Here is a 6,000-nt window from a genome sequence, read left to right as displayed (position 1 = left end):
TTCACTTGTTCATCTGGTCTTCATCCAGCCCCATCTCTCTCCATGTCCTCTGAGATTCTGCCAAGTACAGAGTATGATCTTACTGAGACTTTTCCGGGCAGCTTTGGACAGACATCATTGTTCTCAGGGAAGACACTCTGCAAGGCTTCTTACTGAAGCCTTGTTTGAACAAAGAACCCACTTTGGCTCCCAGGGCCTGGGGTTCCACTTCCATTCAACCAGCACATTCCCTATCAGAAAAAAGCATCACTAAGCCAAACGCATCCAATCCAAGCCCAGACCCATTCCACATGTTAGAATGTGAATCTATTATCTGTAATAACCTTTTGAATCTTCATTTCTTATGGCTCCAAGAGTAATGGTGATTTTCCCCACTCAGTTCTTAACTAATGCCACATTTATTAGTGTGCCATTACTGGGGTAATAGCCGGTGGAAAAGAACGGAGGCATTTTATTTCTCATCTTTCACTCGCTCTCCTTGATGGCGAACACAGAGCTCAATTAAAAGAACATTTTTATGTGACACAGAGGACAATGGCGTCTGTAGGACACCTTCAATGAACAAACAGCCCTTTCTAGTGACCTTCCCTTTCATCAGAAGACTCTTCCCCAAGACTCGTTTGCATTTTGTGATATTACACTTCTGGGAACTAATGCAACTTGGCCAGGAGTTTAGGCGGAATAGATTCAGCTTTAGTGAGTCCATCGCCAGGTACCGCTTTAGCAATATTCTGCTGTTGTCCAATAAGTCATCACCATTGGTAGAGAAGGAGCAAGAGAGGGGAGCCCTCCGCCATACTTAGTCAAAGGCTTTTTTTTTAAAAAAGTGCCTCCTAAAGACCAAATAACAGTAATGAAAAATTTACAAAATGGATGCAAATGTCATCAGTTGCTATTCATGCTAGGCCGCTCCCTTCTGCACCAACTGCAGCCAAGGCTGGCTGTCTCTGGCTGCACAAACCCGGAGTAGAGGCAGATGGAGGGTCCTTTGCATGTTTGTTTTGTCCTGGCTTCTTTGAGAATACAGGAAACCTGATGGATAGAGAGGAACGAGGAAGGAATGGCTGGGGTGGCTTATGTGTAAGCATTAGCTTATCCTGATGCTCAGACTGGGAGGAAACTATCCTGGCATTGACATACAGAGTCCCCTAAGGGCAAGTACAAGCCAAATGTCCAAGAGGCAGATTCCTAGAGAGGAATGGAATTGAGGAGGATTTGTGAACAAGCATGTATGTCTTAAAAGGAGATAGGTCTCCATCGCCTATGCGTTTTTCCATTCCCTAATATCGTTATCTCTGGATAAGTAACTTGACCTGAGTTAGAGAATCCTGATCAATAATAAAAGCTCCTAAGTTGCGGAGTGATTGTGTTAATTAAATACTGCATTAGTGTAAGAAACTAAGCCTTGGGTCTAGCATGTTGTAAGCATTTGATAAATGCCAGGGCCCGGCGTTATCATGACTGCCATTACAATAATGCATTCAAAGGAACATTACATCGTCGTGGACGTGAAGGAGAAAGGAGAGGAAGGATAAATATAATGGAGACAAAGAGCCCTGAGAGAGAAAAAAACCAGTCCATTTAAACAATATGGAAGTGACCCCATGAACATGATCAACACTGTGGCACTGGTCCAACCTCTTGATAGATTATTTTACTCATCCTGTTCCCCTGGACCTTAGAGGTCACATAGAAAAATAATTTTTAAGATGGTATTTCTGTCTCTCATATTCTATCTCCATCTCCAGAATCAATAGGGACTAAAGCACTAAGAGGTTCCAGGAAGTCTCATCTCCCAGCATCTCGAAGTCAACAGCCCGTCATTATGAGAATCGTGGTTGTATTGACATTCTAAGCAGTAAGAAACACTCAAAAGGGAAAGGACTTCCAGCCTTGCATTCATCACAGAGAGTGAAGGGAGGCTTCATATTCAGGCAACGGACATAATGAGCTAGAAGACTCAGCTTTGAAGAGAGAGAGAAAAGGATTCACTGTCAGTGGGAAACCATGCCTTTCCGAGGAAAATTCTATCACTTTATAACTCTCGGTTCTTTGTGTGTAAAGCAGAAGATATTAAGAAAGAGAAAACACAACCGTGGTGTCCTAGTTCCCGCTTCTCTTGTAGTGATAAGATACTCTGCAAAAGCAGCTCAGGACGAAGGGATTAACCATGGCTCGCGGATTCAGGACATAGTCCCTCTCGGCAGAGAAATCATGGCAACAGTGGCTTGCCAGAGTTGATCCCACCACCGTGTCCTCAGGTAGGAAGCAGGGCATGAAGAAGGCATGTTGCTCTTTCCTGTCCCCACCTTTACCATGCAGGATCCAGTGTCTGTGAAATGGTCCAACCCACAATTCAGCTAGGTCTTTTCTTCCCATATCAATTAATATAATAAACACATGCATGCACGCATGCACGCACGCATGAACGCATGCATCCACTCATGTACACACACACACACACACACACACGCACACACACACACACACACACACGCGCACACACACACACACACGCACACACACACACACACACACACACACACACACACACACACACACACTTACAGGCTGCATCCTTCTCAGGGACTTTCATGACAATGCTGACAATTTACCCTGGCCATCACAAGCAGTCTCTGTGCCAGATAGAAATAAACCCTAACTCTCCTTTTATGGCCACATGTAGCTGCACGGGACGAGTTTGGGCAGAACATTTACACGAAGGAGCCCTGCTTTGTTCCACTTGCTGCTACGGAAATTACTGCAAACAGAGTGACTTTAAACATTGCGAATGTATTCTCTTGTAGTTGGAGAGGTTAGACATCTAAAATGAGGTCCACTCTCTGAGGTCAAGATGTTGGCAGGGCTACTCCCTCTGCAGGCCCCGGTCAGAATGTGTTTCTGTTTGTTTCCTTCATTCTGGTTGCCACCTGTATCCCTGCACAATGACCCCACCCCGAATTGTTCCGACCACTCCCTTCCACATTTGTGTGGCTGCTTCTGAAATTAAATTTCTTTCTGCAGCCCAATAAAGGTAATAATTGAGAATAAGTATTGCAATGAGATAATCCAAAAAAAAAAAAATCTCCATAGATCAAGGTCCTTAATTTAATCACACATGCCTGTCCTGTTAGTCATATATAGTACATTCCTGTGGGGATTAGGCTGTGGCGTCTTGCTGAGCCACGATTCAGTCTAGCATATAGATAGTGCTCTATGTATTCACTTCCCTAGTGAAAGGAACACTGGGCAAACATGGGACCATGACCCAGGATTGTTGTAAAAATATAAAAATAAGAAAGGTGTGTTTGTCTTTTACCCCGCTAGGTCCGAACCGCTCGATATCTTGGCGAAAACACATCCCAGCTCCGCGGCGGCCAATTGTCTCCGGCCGCAGCACACATTCCTACACTCAAACCGTCACATAAAAGAACGCACAACACAATAATCTTAGATCCAATTGATAAAACATAATTGCCCACCTCAACATACAAAGCCCGGTACCATCCATCCCTTAGGAACATTAATAACAACCTGTAAATACACAGAACAGAATCTTAACATCACCTGCCATGGCTTCTCACCCTCTCTCCTTCTCCCTCTCTGTTCTAGTCTCCTCCTGTTCCTTCAAACTTCTCTTCCGCCCATCCTTCCTTCTCCTCCAATGACAGGCCTCCTTCTATCCTGTACCTGCCCCTCACCTGTACTTTACAAATTCAATGGGGAGGTGGTTCTGGTGAAGTCACCTGAGTTCTGAGTATGTGACTAGACAGCTGTCCTTGGGACATTAAAATTAGCATCAAAATACAGATAACTTCAGGACAAACCACAACACAGGATATCGGACTCTGTAGACACATGAACTGTGGAAGCATTATCCCATGTGCTGTTTAACTTCATAAAGACTTTGATGATTTAAAGAGCTTACACCATGGAAGGTGGATGTTATTAACTAGAAAATGATGATTCTCTTCCATAAAATATCCCAACAAAAGCCAGCACTTCATCTCCCAAACAGCCTTACCTCTGAGCTGGCTAATCTTTAGAGCGCATGGCAGTTGTGCCCCAAGTAAGGCCATCACCATAGTGAGGCTAATGCCTTGGCATGCTCTTGAAGACAAACACTGGCAGACATTTCATAACTAATCAAGAGTCAGAATTGAATTTCTCAGTAGAGGACAGCGTGATGGAGATTAAGATTCTTAAAATAGAAACTGTTAGGAAGGGAAACAAATGAGCAGCTGATGAAAGAAAACATAAACTACCAAGTTGGTGAACTCTGCTAACATTTGAAATTTCCAAGTACTGATTTCATATCTCTTGAGAGTTTAATTCCTGACATTCAGTGTCAGATTGACACAGAAAACAGAGTGTTTGGAAGTGTGAAGTTTTGGTTTTACTGGTCATCTCTTCCCTGAAATTTAGGGGATCTTCTGTTATTATATGTGTTTTCATATTGATTATCATTCAGTAATTTTGTTTGCCTTTTTCTTCTCTCTCTCTCTCTCTCTCTCTCTCTCTCTCTCTCTCTCTCTCTCTCTCCCTCTCTTCCCCCTTCCTCTTCCTATCCTCTCTCTCTACCCCCTTCTCCCTCTCCCTATCCTCTTTCTCCCCCCTTCTCCCTCTCCCTATCTCCCCTCTCTCTCTCTCACTGTCTTTCATTGTTTGTCTTCTATTTTCTTCCATTTTCCTTTCTTCTGCTTTTGTATTGTTATTTATTTGTTTTGTAAATATTGTATTTTACACTTTCAGGAATTTGCACTTTTGCCCAATGTCAGTGGTTCCAATCACAGGGGTTCTGCGGCCCCAGCCACTGTCCACTCTGAAGATTAAGAGCACCAGTGCTCAAAATGCTCCAGTACAGTGATGTGACTTGGCACACAGAGGGTGGCATCACTTTATAGAGTTCCACTGGGAATACAATTTGAAAGTCTTCTTTATGGGTAACCTTCTTTGGCTAGGAATTATTCTGAAATCACATTGTCACTTGACCCGTCCAGCAGGCCCAGTTATTCAGGGTCCCGAAAAGGCACTACCTGAGTGTCAAGTGGGGGAGAAAAGGAGGAGACCAAGCAAGGTTCTGTTGTCAAGGTCTCGTTTATTGAGAGGAATGTACAGCATTTAAAGCTCTGAGGCAGGAATTGAAGTTTAGGGTGGGGAGTATTGGGAAGTGCCCAAGGATATAAGGTGAATCACTAAACTGCAAAATATCCTCCATAAACAAAGAGGCAACAGTCTTCCTGGGACATCTTCTTTGAAAAGGTCGAACCCTTCTCAGGAATCTGCTCAGGGACATCCCGTGTTTGTTCAGGCTGAAACATTCTGCGATTGCTCCCGGAATCTTCCTGGAAGAGGCTTTTGTCCAACAATCTCATAATCTTACAGCAGCCACCTTAGGGGTGAGCATCTGTGGCCATACAGCCCAGAGTCATGTAGCCACCTTGAGCTATGCAGTCACAAAGCGGCCAGGCCCAAATCCAATACGGCTCCCTACAGTCACTAAGTCAACAGTCACATATGATGAAAGATGATATGGAAGATGTCATACTTTCTTTGCCTTTGACTAACAAACATATTCAGTAATCTTTTATTTTATGCTTCAAGCTGACTGGTCTCCTACTTATCTAGATGAAGTAGCCATTCTTAACATTTTAGTAGTATCCTTTTCTGTTTTTCTCTCTGCCAATAATATATATATGTATAATATATATAATTAATAACTTTTACCCGACTTTACCACTTGGTGATGTCTCCTTGATACATATCCACCTTTACCATGAATGGTTAGATACTATGACTCTATATAAGTCATTATTTTGATGATTCAAGTAATTCACATTTTTAATTGATTAAGTACAATCGATTATTATTCTTGTGCATTTTTCTTTTCCCACCTTAGAGTTAATACTGAATTACAAATATAATGGCATTGCCCATTTCTGTTTGGTGAACACTGATGGACCCTACTACCAAAGACACGAGAACACAGCGTTTGATGTT

This window comes from Rattus norvegicus, chromosome 1 (genome assembly GCF_021556685.1).
Source record: "Rattus norvegicus strain SHRSP/BbbUtx chromosome 1, alternate assembly SHRSP_T2T, whole genome shotgun sequence".
Taxonomy (NCBI): domain Eukaryota; kingdom Metazoa; phylum Chordata; class Mammalia; order Rodentia; family Muridae; genus Rattus; species Rattus norvegicus.
The sequence above is the reverse complement of the archived record's forward strand: the minus strand, read 5'-3'. Positions refer to the sequence as shown.